Raw genomic sequence first — 21,351 nt, forward strand, 5'->3', positions numbered from 1 at the left:
ATACGGGACAGGACTACAAACAGAACTAATATTGAGAAATGGGTGAGGGACAGAGCGAACACACAAGTGACATAAAAGAAAAAGAAATTCTGTGATGAGCAGAGACAGCAGTTGAACCAGCGCAAGAAAAATTATTGGCAAAAGCGAATGAAAGGGAAATCTAATCCTAAAAGCAAGAAGAATACTTAAAAACAGCTGCGTAGTTTTCAAATTATATGTACATAAATAAGTAACAACAAATCACGAGGGTGGATTTATCACGATTTATCACATCGTGACGCGTTCACGCACCCAGTAGAATGTTATTGAAATTAACTCGCAGCGTAAAATCCTACGCCCTTATCTTACAAACATAGAATTATGTTGTTCGTATGTGTCTTAGAAATGTATTCGCACAAGAAGTGTATTCTCTGAGCACAATGAAGTGTTGGTATCACTGCTTCTTTTACGGTGCATTCTCATACGTGTCTTTGTAAATGTTTTAAATGCTACGTATTTCTGTTATTTGTTTTACTTCTAAAGCATCACAGTCTAACGTATTTAGAAGACGCGCGCCGTTGTAACACATTGAAGAGTGTGTTACAATGGCACGCGTCTTCCACTACCGTGCACGAATCAGGTCTCGAACTCGCAACCTTCCTTCACATGTAAATGATGCTACCACAGACCACGGATACGGCGATCGGAAAGCTGCAAAACGACAGCAACTTGCACTTTCTTTTCGAATAGCACGCCATTGTGATGTAATTCCTTTAATATCTCAATTGCTTACTGTACTATTGTATCAACAGTGTGAGAAACTTCAGACCGGGTACTGAAAGCGCTGACTAACCTACCTTTCCCGTCGTCCAGATGGCAGACGTCGACATGGGAAGGCTTCTGTGCGCCTGCTCACCCCAATGAGACGCAACACCGATGTTGATGAAGAGGATCTCCCAATCAGGAACGGCGACGAGTGTTCACAATCATCGTCCACTACAATTGCTCTATCTAACTACTAGCTTCTAATTTTGTCAGCTATTCTCTAAAACTTAGATACGTTGTCATTTCCTGAGTCCTATACAAACGTCGGCGCTCGTGGAAGAGTTCTACTTCTGCAAAATTCGCTCTTCCGTGTTATATAACCTAGTAAATAGTTTTACCACACGATACTAGGAGAAATAGTAGCATACGCGAGGAAAATATAAAAGCCCCTCAATTTTGTCATGTCCACCTGCGAAACAGTTACTTTTGAGTTTTTCTTTTTTTTTTTTTTTTACTTCTTACGCGATACCAGACTGACACTGAATTTCACTCCTCTATGTTTAAATGTAGATGAAGGGGACAAGGAGTGTGCCGAAACGGACGCAGCGATTCCGCAGTGTTCTGTGCGAACGTGTTCTCGGCACTAGCTGACACGAGTGAATATTTTAACATATCTCGACGAGTCCTTAATCACAAAAGTTTGATGTTCGTCAAAAACGGCTGTTCTTCTCGAAAAGTCATCCAGTGTCAAAGACATTACCGGCTTTCACGAGAAAACCTCCACAAAGTCGTAAGCGCTACTGGAGAGCCGTAATCGACCGACTTGCGGCACTTGTCGAAAACTGTCTGGCAGGTAAACAATACGTAGACCACCAGCGGTGGAGCCATTTGGTGACGGATAGACAAACGTGGTTGACACGACTGTCAGCGGTTCGAGCCGTCAGGAGTTGCCAAAGCTCGCCTCTCGGAACGAAGGCGATAGTTCACGTGATCGCCCGACATTTACGAAAACACTATTTCCATTCGTTTTTTTCTTCGAAACGTGCAAATTACGGCAGGTATTTCGTTCTCCTCGCGCGCTCTGGGATTACGTGCACCGGCAAAGATACCCGTACGTCCGCGCTCACTGAACCAAACGCTACACCGTGCCCGGCCCGCGGAGCGACTGAGCGGCCAGTCAAGTCGAGCGCCGCGCCGAGGATCTCGGCTGCGACCCGACGAGCGCCGAACGGAGCCGAGCGGAGCCGACGCGAACCGGCAGCCGCGAGACGCCCGACGCTGGGCGCGCCTGCCTCCGCCTCCACCGCCGCCTCCGTCGCCGCCGCCCCCGCTGCCTCCGCCGCCACTCGCGACCGGACTGCCCGCCAGGTCCGGATGCTGCGCGTCCGCCCGCCGCCGCCGCCGCCGCCCCCCAGCGTCCGACGAGCGGCGAGGAAGCACGAGCGTACATCGACCCGCCCCCCTGCCCCCGCGCGCCACCTCACACGCGAGGATAAATATGGATGAGCCGCACCACGTCGCTGCCACCCCAGGAAAACTCTAGCACCGTTGGCTGGACGCCCTAGCATTCTGGCGCTCTCTTGCCCCTGTGACCCAGAAATTGGAGCCGAATGTGGAGCTCGTCATAACTTAAAACTTCTTTGCGCTACAATGTGCAGATTGTTAACATAATCGAAACACGAATGTTCCTAAGAGATTAAAGCAATGTTCCTCAAACTTTTTTTGCTTCAGAGCCAAACTGTCAATATTGACAATGTGGGGTAACACATACGGCCGATGGCCGCGTGGGGTAGGAGCAAGGTGTAGTGAACGGGGATGGTATTGGGGGGGGGGGGGGATAGTGGCCACTCAGATATTCAATTTTCTGCAAACCGTGGTTATTATTGACAGACCCTTACCGCTTACACATTTTGAATCTGCGTATCATGCCAAATATTTTTGAGTGAAAAAGAAAATAATGCAATATACACGCATTTTTCTGAAGGTTTGCATAGTGTTCACTTTTCCCTACCTAACGGTAATACGGCCAGCCATTGCCATAGGATTACATGCTTGCTTTTCTGATTTCCGGGCACATTTTCTAGCCATCTTTACGCCCTGCTATCTGAAAGTACAACAAAACACGGCACCACACAGTTTACACTCGAAATTTTGTGTTAGGCCCAATATAACAAAACAGAGACGCTTTTAAGTTATATAAATTAATTGAAAATTGTCACAAAGGGATAGAATGGTGGATGATAGCTAATAGCTTTATCTGTTGTATTATGCGGCACTAACTCTTATTGCGGTAAACATTTTGACCGTTTTTCCCGACGATTACTGTGGCCACTTTTCACGATCGGACGCCATATCAACATTTGTGACCCACAGATGAAATTATCAAACTGAAAAGAAATAAGAAGTAACTACACTTGTAGGCCAAGAGACGTTGTATAAACACTGATCTTGTAAAAAATTATTACTCTCCATACATGTGAGGTAACAATTATAATATAAATGACTTATTTTATGTCAGACGACTCAAAAACAAAGAAGATTTTACTACAAAGAGCCGGCCGGTGTGGCCGAGCGGTTCTAGGCGCTTCAGTTTGGAACCGCCCGACCGCTACGGTCGCAGGTTCGAATCCTGCCTCGGGCATGGATGTGTGTGATGTCCTTAGGTTAGTTAGGTTTAAGTAGTTCTAAGTTCTAGGGGACTGATGACCTCAGATGTTAAGTCTCATAGTGCTCAGAGCCATTTGAACCTTTTCTTTCTTTTTTTTTTTAACTACAAAGTAGCAAGCTTCCATTGTCAGTCTCACTGACAATCGCTTCTGGCAAGCAGTAGCGCTGTTCAGAGCAAAAAATATGGAATGGTCACTTTTCCTGTCCTCTACACTTTACCAAATCTTCACCCTCCGACCTTACTATTGCTTGGAAATCTACATAAATTTATATGTTATCGTAATTAAAAACAGTAACTGCAATATGAGACACCATCAAAAATGTTTACTGAATATTCTGAATGTCGTTTTTCTTTTAGTCATTGCATTACAACAGACATCTACCACGTTTCAAGATGAACGTCTGTATAATGAGAGATTTCGGAGGACAGGGTGGATCAGGTTGTGGAAAGGGCCCAAGATACGTTACTGTTAGTTACACAAGAACACAGAACTTTATTCCACGAAAACACAATGCACAGTTTTCTCTTTAAAACAACAAGTATCAATTCACGGCTGAGGGCCTAAGTAACTTCTCAGTAATAAAGCTTAAATAGTTCCTTTTAAAACACAGGGATTTAGAGAAACGGCTGAAGGCCTCACTTAAGTAAAATTAAAATATTCTTAAATAATTCCTTTTACGGCACCAGAATTTAGACAAACGGCTGAAGGCCTTACTTAAGAAAAATAAAATATCTTCTCGGCTAAAAGGCCCAAATAATATTTCAGATGAGCAAAGGAAATTCTTTAAAACACAAGCATTTACCAATACCGTCGAAAAACCATATTAACGAAAATTTAAATTAATTCCTCGGCTGAAAGCCCAATAATTTTTCAACATAATAAAAGGCAACCTTTAAAGATAAGCATTTACACCGTACAACAGAAAACCACCTTAAGAAAACTTGAAATATCTTGAAGGCTGAGGGCCCAAACAATTATTCAGAATAATTAAAGACAAAGCTTAAGATAAGCACTTCATAGAACAGACCAAATTAATACATGGCTAAGGCCTTGCACAGTACTTAGGACAAAAGAAAATCACAATCACAAGAACAGAGCTGAGAAGTGTTCCACGGGTCGGCCTGAGGAGGTAACTCTAACATAAGTTTAAGTGAGACAGGCAGCCAAAAGTAAGATTAAATAATCGGGTGGCAACACGACCCAGGGACGCCTGAAGGACCGACCAAGAAGCTAATCAGTTCCTTTCGGGCCGACCAACGGCGCATACGGAAAATGTCAGCGAAGACGCATATATACCAGCAGCGTTACGTCTTCGAATATCGTCGTCTAAACACAGCCAAGGCACAATAACCACTCAAAATATAAACAAACACCAAGGGCTGTCAAACTATACGCCGTGCCGGACAGCATCATACGGCGAGGAAAAACACTGCGGAACACTACGCTAATGACCTCACCGCTGAGACTTCCTCGCTGCTGTGTCCCAACCGACCGACTGCCTACTCCAGTAAGCAGACAGAATTAAAAATAACTGCTCGGTCTAAATCACACAAGCTAGACACAGTTCCTCGAAAACACTTCCACAAGAACTCGATCAATCGTAAAAGCAATCACTGTGGAACAACTAGCACGAACGACGACACACACAGAGAACCCGAAGCGGTCGGCGAACAAATATACGTCGTCAAATGAAACGACCGACCGAACGGCCAACCAAGGTCGTTCCCACCCAAGTCATGTGTGTCAGCAACAGTCGGGCGAGTCTTGGCTGTCCGGACCTCACTGCAGCTCCATCCCGACTCAACTCCATGTCCGTTCGGAACTCGGAGACACGGCGACCCGAGCACACTGCCTCGGACCCAACCATGCAGAGGTAACTCTTGCCCATTGGCCTCCCGACATCTCTACACAAGGATGGAACTGACCCACGTCCGGCAAGATGACCAACTGCCGAGGCACAGAAACGGTCAAAAGACCAAATACACGTCGCCCGATGAGACGACCGACCAAACGACCAACCAAGGTCGTCCCCACCCAAGTCATGTGTGTCAGCAACAGTCGGGCGTGTCTTGGCTGTCTGGACCTCACTGCAGCTCCATCCCGACTCAACTCCATGTCCGTTCGGAACTCGGAGACACGGCGACCTGAGCACACTGCCTCGGACCCAACCATGCAGAGGTAACTCTTGCCCATTGGCCTCCCGACATCTCTACACAAGGAAGGAACCGACCCACTTCCGGCAAGATGATCAACTGGCGAGGCACAGAAATGGTCAAGACCAAATACACGTCGCCCGATGAGACGACCGACCAAACGACCAACCAAGGTCGTCCCCACCCAAGTCATGTGTGTCAGCAACAGTCGGGCGAGTCTTGGCTGTCCGGACCTCACTGCAGCTCCACCCCGACTCAACTCCATGTCCGTTCGGAACTCGGAGACACGGCGACCCGAGCACACTGCCTCGGACCCAACCATGCAGAGGTAACTCTTGCCCATTGGCTTCCCGACATCTCTACACAAGGAAGGAACCGACCCACGTCCGGCAAGATGACCAAGTGACGAGGCCCAGAAACGGTCAAAAGACCAAATACACGTCGCCCGATGAGACGACCGACCGAACGACCAACCAAGGTCGTCCCCACCCAAGTCATGTGTGTCAGCAACAGTCAGGCGTGTCTTGGCTGTCTGGACCTCACTGCAGCTCCATCCCGACTCAACTCCATGTCCGTTCGGAACTCGGAGACACGGCGACCTGAGCACACTGCCTCGGACCCAACCATGCAGAGGTAACTCTTGCCCATTGGCCTCCCGACATCTCTACACAAGGAAGGAACTGACCCACTTCCGGCAAGATGATCAACTGGCGAGGCACAGAAACGGTCAAGACCAAATACACGTCGCCCGATGAGACGACCGACCAAACGACCAACCAAGGTCGTCCCCACCCAAGTCATGTGTGTCAGCAACAGTCGGGCGAGTCTTGGCTGTCCGGACCTCACTGCAGCTCCACCCCGACTCAACTCCATGTCCGTTCGGAACTCGGAGACACGGCGACCCGAGCACACTGCCTCGGACCCAACCATGCAGAGGTAACTCTTGCCCATTGGCCTCCCGACATCTCTACACAAGGAAGGAACCGACCCACGTCCGGCAAGATGACCAAGTGACGAGGCCCAGAAACGGTCAAAAGACCAAATACACGTCGCCCGATGAGACGACCGACCGAACGACCAACCAACGGTCGTTCTCGCTCCAGTCTCCTTCCGTCGGACATTTCCCGTGTGTAGCAAGCTGTCGGCGAGTACTGGCTGTCCGCGCCTCACTGGCGCTGGGTCCCGACTGAACCCCCGACACACGACGAGCTGGAAATGCTAGCGGTCGCTTCAAAGCTCATACGACAGTGCTTTTATCGATACGCGCTGCTTCTGCCACTCACGGGCAGGCTAGCCAGCAACTTAGAGACGCCAGTAAATCGAATATGAAACGAGGCGACAATTCCGTAAAGAGAAGCTGTCAAGCAAGAAACGGCATGAACACGAGCCGCACACGGCTCAGTGAGCACTCATGAATCCATGTTTGACATTTGTACTGTAGCAGCTGATCGGTGCTAGTCGCACACGCTTGTGAGCTGTCAGTATTGGAACACAAATAAATTGTTCTCACTCTGACATCTATTACCCTGCAGAGGCTGCTCTGCATACCCTCTGCCCCTGACGTAAGCGGCGAACTTCACTTTGCTCGCGACCGAATTCACTAACTTCAAATAACATTACGCTCATCTTAAAATATTACTATCTCTGAAAGTATTTTTGTTTATTACCTAGCAAGAAAAATACCCTCTTTGGAGGCTTTAACGTTCGTTGATATTTTTGTATTGTGCTGCTGGTTGGTAGAAGTGTACTGTATTATTACAAAATACGAGGTGCATTCAAGTTCTAAGGCCTCCAATTTTTTTTCTAATTAACTACTCACCCGAAATCGATGAAACTGGCGTTACTTCTCGACGTAATCGCCCTGCAGACGTACACATTTTTCACAGCGCTGACGCCATGATTGCATGGCAGCGGCGAAGGCTTCTTTAGGAGTCTGTTTTGACCACTGGAAAATCGCTGAGGCAATAGCAGTACGGCTGGTGAATGTGCGGCCACGGAGAGTGTCTTTCATTGTTGGGAAAAGCCAAAAGTCACTAGGAGCCAGGTCAGGTGAGTAGGGAGCATGAGGAATCACTTCAAAGTTGTTATCACGAAGAAACTGTTGCGTAACGTTAGCTCGATGTGCGGGTGCGTTGTCTTGGTGGAACAGCACACGCGCAGCCCTTCCCGGACGTTTTTGTTGCAGTGCAGGAAGGAATTTGTTCTTCAAAACATTTTCGTAGGATGCACCTGTTACCGTAGTGCCCTTTGGAATGCAATGGGTAAGGATTACGCCCTCGCTGTCCCAGAACATGGACACCATCATTTTTTCAGCACTGGCGGTTACCCGAAATTTTTTTGGTGGCGGTGAATCTGTGTGCTTCCATTGAGCTGACTGGCGCTTTGTTTCTGGATTGAAAAATGGCATTCACGTCTTATCCATTGTCACAACCGACGAAAAGAAAGTCCCATTCATGCTGTCGTTGCACGTCAACATTGCTCGGCAACATGCCACACGGGCAGCCATGTGGTCGTCCGTCAGCATTCGTGGCACCCACCTGGATGACACTTTTCGCATTTTCGGGTCGTCATGCAGGATTGTGTGCACAGAACCCACAGAAATGCCAACTCTGGAGGCGATCTGTTCAACAGTCATTCGGCGATCCCCCAAAACAATTCTCTCCACTTTCTCGATCATGTCGTCAGACCGGCTTGTGCTAGCCCGAGGTTGTTTCGGTTTGTTGTCACACGATGTTCTGCCTTCATTAAACTGTCGCACCCACGAACGCACTTTCGACACATCCATAACACCATCACCACATGTCTCTTTCAACTGTCGATGAATTTCAATTGGTTTCACACCACGCAAATTCAGAAAACGAATGATTGCACGCTGTTGAAGTAAGGAAAACGTCGCAATTTTAAGTATTTAAAACAGTTCTCATTCTCGCCGCTGGCGGTAAAATTCCATCTGCCGTACGGTGCTGCCATCTCTGGGACGTATTGACAATGAACGTGGCCTCATTTTAAAACAATGCGCATGATTCTATCTCTTTCCTTAGAACTTGAATGCACCTCGCACGGCCGGCCGGAGAACCGCGTGCCGCACGGACACATCATTCCTGTTGCATGTGGCCCGCGGGCCGCAGTGTGAGGACAACTAGATTATACCATGAGTTGGACAGGCATGCCTTTCGACAGATCAGCAAAATTGCATTGACGGTGTCCGCGGCTTTTCCGCCGCGTATTGCTGTCTGTAAAGGTTCGCGTGATGAATGACGGAAAGTGAACACGGCGAATCATCAGTCTGATACGGGTACTTCATCACATCGCTGTTTTCTATTTTCCTATGCTTCGTAAATGAAATTAGTGGGTTGGTCCCAGTGTGCGACTCCTATTTTCAGTCTCGAGCCACGACTTTGTTTGTGACGTCGTATGAGACGCGAAGAAAGTAAGCAGCCTTTTATTAAGTGTTATCTGGGCTTGTCTTAGCAACTGGATTGAACTCTGCTGTTTATTTCCGAATATGTCGCAATTTTATCGGATGTGGTTAGACAGGAGTACAATTTCCATTCCCACTAGTGAAATGAGTACATAATCTTGGTTCTCACAAATTTGTAGGTATTTTGTTTTACGGATGTGGCACAATTTCTTTTAGGATTTATGATTTTGGTATTACTCTTCCTAGCTATACAGGATGTTTCGGAATTCCCATTACAAGCTTTTAGGACTTGTAGAGGAGAATGCGTACATAATGTTTTGAACAGGAACCCATGTCCCTAAATATACCGTTTCCATTCTTAGACGGTTTCAGTCCAGATGAGTTACGTGTCCACGTCTGTTATCGGAAACAGAAAAGTCTCAGAGTTACTCGTCCCTGTATGCAATAGGATAGACAGGATGGCGTGTACTACTTCTTGTGGGGTCTTATTCAAAGTTTAATTTACGAGTCTCCAGTAGAGACAGAGGAAGATCTGTTGGCACGAGTTCTGTGCGCTACACAGGAAATTGAAGTGACAGTAGGTGGGATGGGGAGTGCATACTAGAACGTGCTTCATAGGTACAACGTGTGTAACAACGTTGGTGGTCACCGTATCGACCCGCTGTTTTAATGTGTCAGTACCGTTCTGTACGTAAAGTATGCTGCCTTCTTCTTTGTTTTCGAATAATGTAAACACGTAATGTTTTAGTGTTAATACAAACAAATTTGTTTAAGAGATAATTTGATGTTCCGTTATGTTTCCTCTCAATTGCTACCTAATAACTGTACTGCTTCACGCCTAGTTCAGTTCCTCAAGTAGAAGTGGATGGGTTAAACACCTGAACTGAAACCGTCGTAGAACGGAAACGGTACGTTTCCGGACATAGGCTCCTGTTCAAAAGTGCTCACTTCCGCTAGAGTCCTAGAAGTTGCTAACGGGAACCTCCGAACATCCTGCATAGCTCAATTCTAGTTATCTATTCACGCTTCCTTATTTTTTATAATTTCTCATAAGGTGTATAGTGCAGTTTGATTTAGGATTTAGCTTTTTTGTATCGCTTTGTCCAACCTTAGCTATATAGCCCAATTCTGGTTGTCGATTCTACGCTTTTTTCGTGATTTTTCATCAGGTGGGTAGGACGATTTCCTTTAGGATTTTTTTTTTTTGTATTGCTCTGTGTAATTCAGCTCTAGTTGTCGAATTCGTGTTTCTTTATTTTTATTGATTTTTAGCTACATTTGATGTTGTCCCTTGCGTTTCCTATTTTTCATTATTACTGTGATTCAGAGGTTCTTACGCCACATCTTAGTTTGTCCCCAATCAGAACTTCATTCGCCCCGTTGTTATCCCGTTAGTTCATTTATTTATTATTATGAATTTCGGCTATTCTATAATTCGTGATTTCGTTGCGGTACCATGGAACGTTTACGACTATTGGTCGCAATTTTAATATCTTGCGTGTGCCTCAAATTTTCATCCTGTATGTTGTCATTGGTCAGAGATGACGGGCGGAATCGTACGCTGGAATTTATCCAAGTGAGCTGGTACTCTGTTCACCTGCTAAACTTAAAGCTGAGATTATAGGTCCCACGCTAACTGCCACCACGGAAATAGCAACATATTCGGAAAAACAGCCAGACAACTGTGACATATATGATAACAAATTTCATTGCTGATCGTTTCACTCGCTGGAATTTAAGCTGTTATGCATCGTCTTTCCCTTCAAATATTTACCAATAAAATACATATTACAAGCCTCGACGGGCAAACACGACAGTAATAACATCCGCCTAGCTTCCTTGTAGTCTACTTCTCCGCGTTGCGGGAATCATTTAATACACTCCTGGAAATGGAAAAAAGAACACATTGACACCGGTGTGTCAGACCCACCATACTTGCTCCGGACACTGCGAGAGGGCTGTACAAGCAATGATCACACGCACGGCACAGCGGACACACCAGGAACCGCGGTGTTGGCCGTCGAATGGCGCTAGCTGCGCAGCATTTGTGCACCGCCGCCGTCAGTGTCAGCCAGTTTGCCGTGGCATACGGAGCTCCATCGCAGTCTTTAACACTGGTAGCATGCCGCGACAGCGTGGACGTGAACCGTATGTGCAGTTGACGGACTTTGAGCGAGGGCGTATAGTGGGCATGCGGGAGGCCGGGTGGACGTATCGCCGAATTGCTCAACACGTGGGGCGTGAGGTCTCCACAGTACATCGATGTTGTCGCCAGTGGTCGGCGGAAGGTGCACGTGCCCGTCGACCTGGGACCGGACCGCAGCGACGCACGGATGCACGCCAAGACCGTAGGATCCTACGCAGTGCCGTAGGGGACCGCACCGCCACTTCCCAGCAAATTAGGGACACTGTTGCTCCTGGGGTATCGGCGAGGACCATTCGCAACCGTCTCCATGAAGCTGGGCTACGGTCCCGCACACCGTTAGGCCGTCTTCCGCTCACGCCCCAACATCGTGCAGCCCGCCTCCAGTGGTGTCGCGACAGGCGTGAATGGAGGGACGAATGGAGACGTGTCGTCTTCAGCGATGAGAGTCGCTTCTGCCTTGGTGCCAATGATGGTCGTATGCGTGTTTGGCGCCGTGCAGGTGAGCGCCACAATCAGGGCTGCATACGACCGAGGCACACAGGGCCAACACCCGGCATCATGGTGTGGGGAGCGATCTCCTACACTGGCCGTACACCACTGGTGATCGTCGAGGGGACACTGAATAGTGCACGGTACATCCAAACCGTCATCGAACCCATCGTTCTACCATTCCTAGACCGGCAAGGGTACTTGCTGTTCCAACAGGACAATGCACGTCCGCATGTATCCCGTGCCACCCAACGTGCTCTAGAAGGTGTAAGTCAACTACCCTGGCCAGCAAGATCTCCGGATCTGTCCCCCATTGAGCATGTTTGGGACTGGATGAAGCGTCGTCTCACGCGGTCTGCACGTCCAGCACGAACGCTGGTCCAACTGAGGCGCCAGGTGGAAATGGCATGGCAAGCCGTTCCACAGGACTACATCCAGCATCTCTACGATCGTCTCCATGGGAGAATAGCAGCCTGCATTGCTGCGAAAGGTGGATATACACTGTACTAGTGCCGACATTGTGCATGCTCTGTTGCCTGTGTCTATGTGCCTGTGGTTCTGTCAGTGTGATCATGTGATGTATCTGACCCCAGGAATGTGTCAATAAAGTTTCCCCTTCCTGGGACAATGAATTCACGGTGTTCTTATTTCAATTTCCAGGAGTGTATGTGAGCTTTGCCCATATAGAGCGTGTGGCATATGGAGGACTGGATCGGTCCGAGGAGAATGTACGGATAACCCAAATGGTTAAAGCGATCGGTCGCGATGAGCAGGAAATCCCCGTTCCAGCACAAACTTCAATGTGTGTGTGTGTGTGTGTGTGTGTGTGTGTGTGTGTGTGTGTGTCTGTGTGTGTGTGAATTCCTAAGGGACCAAACTGCTGAAGTCATCGGTCCCTAGAATTAGGCACTACTTAAAATAACATGCTAAGAACAACACACACACCCATGCCCGAGGGAGCACTTGCAACCTACGTCCTCAATTATTTGTTTGACGTATTCCAATCTCTGTCTTCCTCTACAGTTTTTGCCCTCTACAGCTCCCTCTAGTGCCATGGAAGTCATTCCCTCATGTCTTAGCAGATGTCCTATCATCCTGTCCCTTCTCCTTATCAGTGTTTTCCACATATTCCTTTCCTCTCCGATTCTGCGTAGAACCTCGTCATTCCTTACCTTATCAGTCCACCTAATTTTCAACATTCGTCTATAGCACCACATCTCAAATGCTTCGATTCTCTTCTGTTCCGGTTTTCCCACAGTCCATGTTTCACTACCATACAATGCTGTACTCCAGACGTACATCCTCAGAAATTTCTTCCTCAAATTAAGGCCGGTATTTGATATTAGTAGACTTCTCTTGGCCAGAAATGTGTCACAAATACACTCCCGGAAATGGAAAAAAGAACACATTGACACCGGTGTGTCAGACCCACCATACTTGCTCCGGACACTGCGAGAGGGCTGTACAAGCAATGATCACACGCACGGCACAGTGGACACACCAGGAACCGCGGTGTTGGCCGTCGAATGGCGCTAGCTGCGCAGCATTTGTGCACCGCCGCCGTCAGTATCAGCCAGTTTGCCGTGGCATACGGAGCTCCATCGCAGTCTTTAACACTGGTAGCATGCCGCGACAGCGTGGACGTGAACCGTATGTGCAGTTGACGGACTTTGAGCGAGGGCGTATAGTGGGCATGCGGGAGGCCGGGTGGACGTACCGCCGAATTCCTCAACACGTGGGGCGTGAGGTCTCCACAGTACATCGATGTTGTCGCCAGTGGTCGGCGGAAGGTGCACGTGCCCGTCGACCTGGGACCGGATCGCAGCGACGCACGGATGCACGCCAAGACTGTAGGATCCTACGCAGTGCCGTAGGGGACCGCACCGCCACTTCCCAGCAAATTAGGGACACTGTTGCTCCTGGGGTATAGGCGAGGACCATTCGCAACCGTCTCCATGAAGCTGGGCTAGGTCCCGCACACCGTTAGGCCATCTTCCGCTCACGCCCCAACATCGTGCAGCCCGCCTCCAGTGGTGTCGCGCAGGCGTGAATGCAGGGACGAATGGAGACGTGTCGTCTTCAGCGATGAAAGTCGCTTCTGCCTTGGTGCCAATAATGGTCGTATGCGTGTTTGGCGCCGTGCAGGTGAGCGCCACAATCAGGACTGCATACGACCGAGGCACACAGGGCCAACACCCGGCATCATGGTGTGGGGAGCGATCTCCTACACTGGCCGTACACCACTGGTGATCGTCGAGGGGACACTGAATAGTGCACGGTACATCCAAACCGTCATCGAACCCATCGTTCTACCATTCCTAGACCGGCAAGGGAACTTGCTGTTCCAACAGGACAATGCACGTCCGCATGTATCCCGTGCCACCCAACGTGCTCTAGAAGGTGTAAGTCAACTACCCTGGCCAGCAAGATCTCCGGATCTGTCCCCCGTTGAGCATGTTTGGGACTGGATGAAGCGTCGTCTCACGCGGTCTGCACGTCCAGCACGAATGCTGGTCCAACTGAGGCACCAGGTGGAAATGGCATGGCAAGCCGTTCCACAGGACTACATCCAGCATCTCTACGATCGTCTTCATGGGAGAATAGCAGCCTGCATTGCTGCGAAAGGTGGATATACACTGTACTAGTGCCGACATTGTGCATGCTCTGTTGCCTGTGTCTATGTGCCTGTGGTTCTGTCAGTGTGATCATGTGATGTATCTGACCCCAGGAATGTGTCAATAAAGTTTCCCCTTCCTGGGACAATGAATTCACGGTGTTCTTATTTCAATTTCCAGGAGTGTAGGTAGTATAGCTGTACCTAACACAGCTCACGTCAAAGAATTCGCAGCCTGCGAATAATGTTTCGTAAAATTTAAGCTGCGTCGTTCCCAGTCTAGTCACAACCTCGTACGTGAATCGCGACGTGTTCGGAAAAAAAGGCCAAGTACTTGTGACAACAAATATTATCAATTTCATTTCACTCGCAACAGTTTAACCTGTGCTCTTAAGTCCCAACCTAATCACAACCTCGTAAATCTTCAAATATTCGAAAAAAAAACCAGCTGTATTCACTGCTGACAAAAAAGTGAAACACTCAAATGACATTTTCGGATGTCGCATACCTTCGTAGGCGTACACAGAATCGAAGTGCATGTAAACGATTAGAGCTGCAATTCTCTGTGAGTGGTACAACGGCCACCAGAGTGTATTAGTGTTGTTCGTGTTTGGTGTCGTTACCAGGCCTGGGCCGCGCGGAGTGGCCGCGCGGTTAGAGGCGCCCTGCACGACTTGCGCGGAGGTTCGAGTCCTCCCTCGGGCATGAGTGTGTGTGTTGTCTTTAGCGTAAGTTAGTTTAAGGTAGTTTACGTAATGTGTAATTCGTAGGACCGATGACCTCAACAATTTGGTCGTTTACGAATTCACACACATTTGTACATTTGAACCAGGCCTGGTAGGGTATACACATGTAAGGGGCGTGAACACCGCCAGATGTTGAGCTATCACCCTGAAGGAAACAGCGATGCCGTGTACTAGTCTGACACTGCATCATCGGCAGCTGACGGAGCTACAGAGGGCCTCACGTTGGGTTTACATTTTGTGAACTAGTCAACTCGTACATTACCCAGATTTGTGGGGTATTTCGAAGTGACAGCGGCCCGACGTTGGACAGCATTTAAATGGGAGGGCAGGCATAATCGTCGTCAAAGTTCCTGTCGACCACGTGTGAACACTACGGGAGACTGCCGGCCGCGGTGGTCTAACGGTTCTGGCGCTGCAGTCCGGAACCGCGGGACTGCTACGGTCGCAGGTTCGAATCCTGCCTCGGGCATGGGTGTGTGTGTGATGTCCTTAGGTTAGTTAGGTTTAAGTAGTTCTAAGTTCTAGGGGACTTATGCCCTAAGATGTTGAGTCCCATAGTGCTCAGAGCCATTTGAACCACTACGGGAGACTCCCCGTATTGTGCACCAAGAGCTTTGTAACACCTTCACATCTGGACCGCATCTGAGAACAAATAATGGACGCCCTACAACATTCTATGTCGTCCCGCACCAACGGTTGGAGACTAGCAGCAGCCGGACTAAGCAATTAATGTCCACTGCGTAGGCTGCCATGAACACGAGAACGTAAACAGCTGCATTTGGAGCGGTGTCGTGTCTGTGAAGCACGGACTGCTGACGAATGACGTCACATTGTGTTCACTGATGAATTACAGTTCTGCATTACCTCTAATGACCGTATTCGGTGAGTATGATGGCGAACTGGTATGATACCCCATTCTTCCAATGACTTGGGGATGCTCAGCGGTGTCATTGCTGGCATCACGGTGTGGGGAGCCATCACATGTCACTTCAGCTCAAAGCTGGTAGTGGCTGAGGGTACTCTGACAGCACAACGGTACGTGACCAGCATCCTGCGTCCTCATGTGTTATCATGCGACGGTACCGTGATGCCATTTTTCAACGCAACAGGGCTCGTCCGCGCATGGCACACATCTCTGTAAACTGTCTCCGTGATGCTGAGGTACACCTGCGGCCAGCGAGATCCCCAGACCTGTCCGTGATAGAACGTATGTGGAACCTGTCTGGTTCTCAGCTCTGTCCCAGTGACAGTGCCCAGGAAGTCAACGACCGGATACGATAGTTGTCGGACAGCTAGTGAAGATAACGGCAATATGACGTCCTTCCCAACTGAATCAGCGCGCGCATCCAGGCCAGAGGGAGAGCAACGTCGTCCTGATAACTGGCCTCATATTGACAAGTTCTTTGTAAATCTGACTCAGTTTTGTAATCACTGAAATAATGTTACATAATCTCCCAGTTGTAATGTCAACGCGAATATTTTGTGTCGCCAGTGTGTGGGACAGTGCTCCGGACTTGTGTTTTTTCCAGAAATGTCTTTTAACTGAGAAGAGACTTATTATTATATTATGAATTATTATTATATTGTAAAATAACAACAATATGTTTTATTATTTTATAACAAGTTCCCTACAAATAATAACCACATAACAAAAGGTAATACCACTAAAAGAGTTCATTGCCTTTGTATTGCCTGTGGAATTCTTCCTTCTAATGTTCTTATTCTCTATGTTGTATGAAGAGGATGAAATCGAAGCTGATGTCTGTTCTTTTAAATATTGTAAAAGGTAGTCATTAGTGGTCAAAGGAAAAATATAACGTAAAATTTACTAAATGGAATTCTAGTGTACGGACTTTTATTTGTAACTAAATAACCAACTGTGAATGTTTTAAGTTTTGTGTCCGCAGCAGTCAAGACTGTGCTTTGTTTGCCGCCATTACGTGAGCGTATGGAGCGGCAATTTTAAACAGCAGAAATAATCAGACACTAATTCTTTCGATCGATATTACAATGTTTGAACTCCGAGGACGACACCACCACACAGGAATTTACTATTTTTCTATTGTAAAAGTGAAGGTAACATTCAGTAGAACAATCTTAGACTTTACATAATGAAATAATTTTATGGCTTGTGCGTAAGATTAACTTTACCAAAACTAATTCATCAGGGACCTTAAATAGAAATATTTACGGTACCAGTGTTGTTATGGTTAGAGGTGGTGGTGTGATGTATTAGTTGTTTGGTGTATACAATTTAATGCCAAGTACGGAATTATTGAAACTCGTTACAGCCGGGTTCAGCAGCACATAAATAAGAACTATCGGAGTTTATTTCTTTCTTTCAAATAATACTATTATTCTTGCTGCTACATTTTATATGTTTTACAATAACACTTAAACACCACAACAACAGCAATTGATATGGTTGAGAGCAGGATACAGAGGCTGCTGGAGTGGAAAGCTGGGCAACAAATTGGGGATAGAATATAAAATTTAATTTATTACGCAACAAAATTCATGCAAGGTACTGGTAACAACATATTGACATGTTGACTTGTTCAATTTAAATGTACATCAGTTGATTTAACATGAATCATCGACAAGTTATCTAACATCAACCAATCTGCAAATATGAGATTTAAACCTTTCCCAAAATTTTAATGCTTGTAAAATGTACGAAACACAGAAAATTACCAAACTGGTCAATGTATTTAAGCCTTACATAACCTAATGGGCACAATGGCTTACAGGAAATAATTACGTCAACGGGTCTCCAAAACAGTTTAACACTCAACAATAGCGAGTAAGAGAAATGGACCCGGCACTTACAATTAGCCTTGAATTATTTCTAGCTGTGGTTAAGATTAAATTAATTTTAATCCAACAGGTAAACAGTGGTGTCACAAAAAATGGTTCAAATGGCTCTGAGCACTATGGGACTTAACTTCTAAGGTCATCAGTCCCCTAGAACTTACAACTACTTAAACCTTACTAACCTAAGGACAACACACATCCATGCCCGAGGCAGGATTCGAACCTGCGACCGTAGCGGTCGCGCGGTTCCACACTGTAGCGCCTAGAACCGCTCGGCCACCCCGGCCGGCGTGGTGTCACAGTAGACTTAAGCCTTGCAATTTGGGCGTCCCTTAACTGACATAAGTTCAGTAACAAACTGAAATGCAATTTAGAGACACTCATGTAAGGGCACTGTGAAACACTTCATCAACAATGTGAGCAAACACGCCCACGTAGGCACTCCTGTTCATACGTAAATCAACCGGGGCACAAGTTAGTATTTCGACACGCGACATGAGAACACTCACTGCTCAGCAGCGCAAGCCGGGATACGACAGAAAGATGTCTCGCTGTAACTCCACCAGATGAAGATGCACCAAAATAACAGCTCACCTTTAACAATATAAATCCAAACGCCGCTAATAAGGTAATGGCTAGAATAACACCAGCCCGTAGCCACAGCGAGAGGAAGGTTGATTTCGTAAACAGAACGAACGACAGAGAGTCACTGCAGCACCTCAATTTCGGCAGCTGGGCCGGCCCCAATGCAACTGCCACACTCACACTACTTGCCGACGCGACTTCCTCGATCTTTCGGCGTCGCTCCGCCCAGGCCCGCTCGTCTCTCTCTCCCCGAGACTCCCTTTCGGCTTCCCGCACGGAATCCCAGAGGGCGCACCAACCCGCGCACCGCAAGGCGAATCGAAAGAGATCGTTCACACTACACCGGAACAATCAAATCGCAGGAGCACACGGCACAACAACATTAAGTAGAACTCCAAATTATCCATTACACGTCTCATAACGTTTCCCTCTCCCCTTCTGAACTCTTAATTTTTTTGTCAGGCTGCGTACACTCTAACACAAAAAAGACGCACGCCCAAGGAATTATCCGAATGGGAGGGAACTCGATATATGTGCTGTACCTGTACAGCTAAACTAATGAATAAAATTATAGAGAAACTGAAACGATTTGTTCCAGAGAAAGAGTTTCACAAACTGAGCAAGTCAACAACGCGTTGCCCCTCCTCTGACCCTTTTAGCAAGCAGTTATTAAGCTTGGAATTGATTGACAGAGTTGTTGTGTACAGCCTCCTGAAGCATATCGTGCTGCCGGCCGGTGTGGCCATGCGGTTCTAGGCGCTTCAGTCTTGAACCGCGTGACCGCTACGGTCGCAGGTTCGAATTCTGCCTCGGGCTTGGATGTGTGTGATGTCCTTAGGTTAGTTAGGTTTACGTAGTTCTAAGTTCTAGGGGACTGATGACCATAGACGTTAAGTCCCATAGTTCTCAGAGCCATTTGAACCATATCGTGCCAAATTCTGTCGAACTGGAGCGTTAGATCGTCAAAATCTCGAGATGGTTGAAGAGACCTGCCAATAATGCTCCAAAGGTTCTCAGCTGGGAAGAGATCTGGAGACCTTGCTGGCGACGGTAGGATTTGACAGGTACGAAGACAATCAGCAGAAACTCTCCCGTGCGCGGGCTGGCATTTTTATGCTGAAATGCAGGGTGTCTTGCCGTGAAGGGCAACATAACAGGAAGTAGAACATTGTCGACGTAGAGCTTTGCTGTAGGGGTGCCGCAGATGACATCCAAAGGGCCCTGAAACTAGCTGGCAGATTAAAACTGTGTACCGGACCGAGACTCGAACTCGGGGCCTTTACCTTTCGCCGGCAAGTGCTCTACCATCTGAGCTACCCAGCACGACTCACGCCCGTCTTCACAGCTTTACTTCCGCAAGTACTTCGTCTCCTACCTTTCAAACTTCACAGAAGCTCTCCGCTGCAGAGTGAAAATCTCATTCTGGAAACATCCCCCAGGCTGTGACTAAGCCATGTCTCCGCAATGTCCTTTCTTCCAGGAGCGCTCGTTCCACTAGGTTCGCAGGGGAAGTTAGGTCAAGTTTGAAAGGTAGGAAACGATATACTGGCGGAAGTAAAGTTGTGAGGACGGGGCGTGAGTCGTGCTTGGGTAACTCAGATGGTAGAGCACTTGCAAAGGTCCCGTGTTCGAGTCTCGGTCTGGCACACAGTTTTAATCTGCCAGCAAGTTTCATATCAGCGCACACTCCGCTGCAGAGTGAAAATCTCATTCTGAAAAGAGGTCCTGCTATGAAGTCAAATGGCACCCCACACCATCACTCACAGCTGTCGTGCTGTCAGTCTGGTTGGTATCCCCCACTGTGTGGCACTTCTCCAGGTTCGCCTTAGCTGGTCATGGGGCTCAATTCGAAGCGGGACCCATCGCTGAAGACAATTCTACTCAATGAGGTTCCGGGCTGAAGACGTGTCTGGAGTTGCCTCAGGCAGCAGTGGGATACCAACCTGAATCCCTCCCGCCATACGACCCGTCAACCAGAAGCGATGGTCTAGGGTGCCATTTCTTTTCATAGCAGAATCCCTTTGTTTGTTTTTTTTTTACTATTAAAAACACCAAACATTTCACCAAACATTATTTTATGGCTGACTATCTGTTTTAGAATGTTTGCTTATATGATTTTAGACTGCAGATTGCTAATTCACATCCTTTTATATTTGACACTACGGCTCATAGTATTATAATTTTAAATTCCTTTCATTTTCATTATTTTTATTTGTTTATAAGACAGGTATGCAACTTAAGTAGTAGCAGTGCCTTTTTAAAAATTGTCACATGTAATTAAAAAAAGTGCAATCTACATACGAACTTCATAAATATGCACAACTACTTCGTATCGTATCTGTGCAGCATGTCATCTAAAGATTATTGCAGCCTACTCATTGAAAATCGTTTCAATAAAGACATATTGCTGCTCAACAGTACATCGTTTGACGTGATAGTCTTTGCCATTCCACTTTCGCAACAACTTCGTTAAAAAGAAGCCTGTTGCCACATCTTTGCACTGGCGTTTATCTTCATCATGGCAACCACTAGGTTGCCTATCGACTTTACAACAACTTCAGTGGAAAGAAGCCTCCTGCCTCATCTTCGGAACGGCGTGCATCTTCACCATGGCAACCAGTGGTTCGAAATGGTTCACTAACAGGCCTTGAGAGGGCAACTCATGTTCTGTCAAAACGAAGTTCATTTATCATACATGTTTAAATATTTTTAAGGCTCCTTAATTGACAATAGCTCTTAAATAAGCTAAATTTAGTGTGTGTTTATTTTTATTTCTTGACAATGTTCTTTTAACTAAGAAATTTTAGATTATTATTCGACTTATAACTCATTGGTTAGTAATGACATCATACCGTCAGAAGTGGGCGGAGCCTCCATTATATATAGTAAGACGTGCACTGGTTTCTCCAGTAGTGATTCTCTAATAGGAGGTTCTTACTCATTGATAATTCATCGTTTTATAGCTTTATA

Source organism: Schistocerca cancellata, chromosome 3, assembly GCF_023864275.1.
Source record: "Schistocerca cancellata isolate TAMUIC-IGC-003103 chromosome 3, iqSchCanc2.1, whole genome shotgun sequence".
NCBI lineage: Eukaryota > Metazoa > Arthropoda > Insecta > Orthoptera > Acrididae > Schistocerca > Schistocerca cancellata.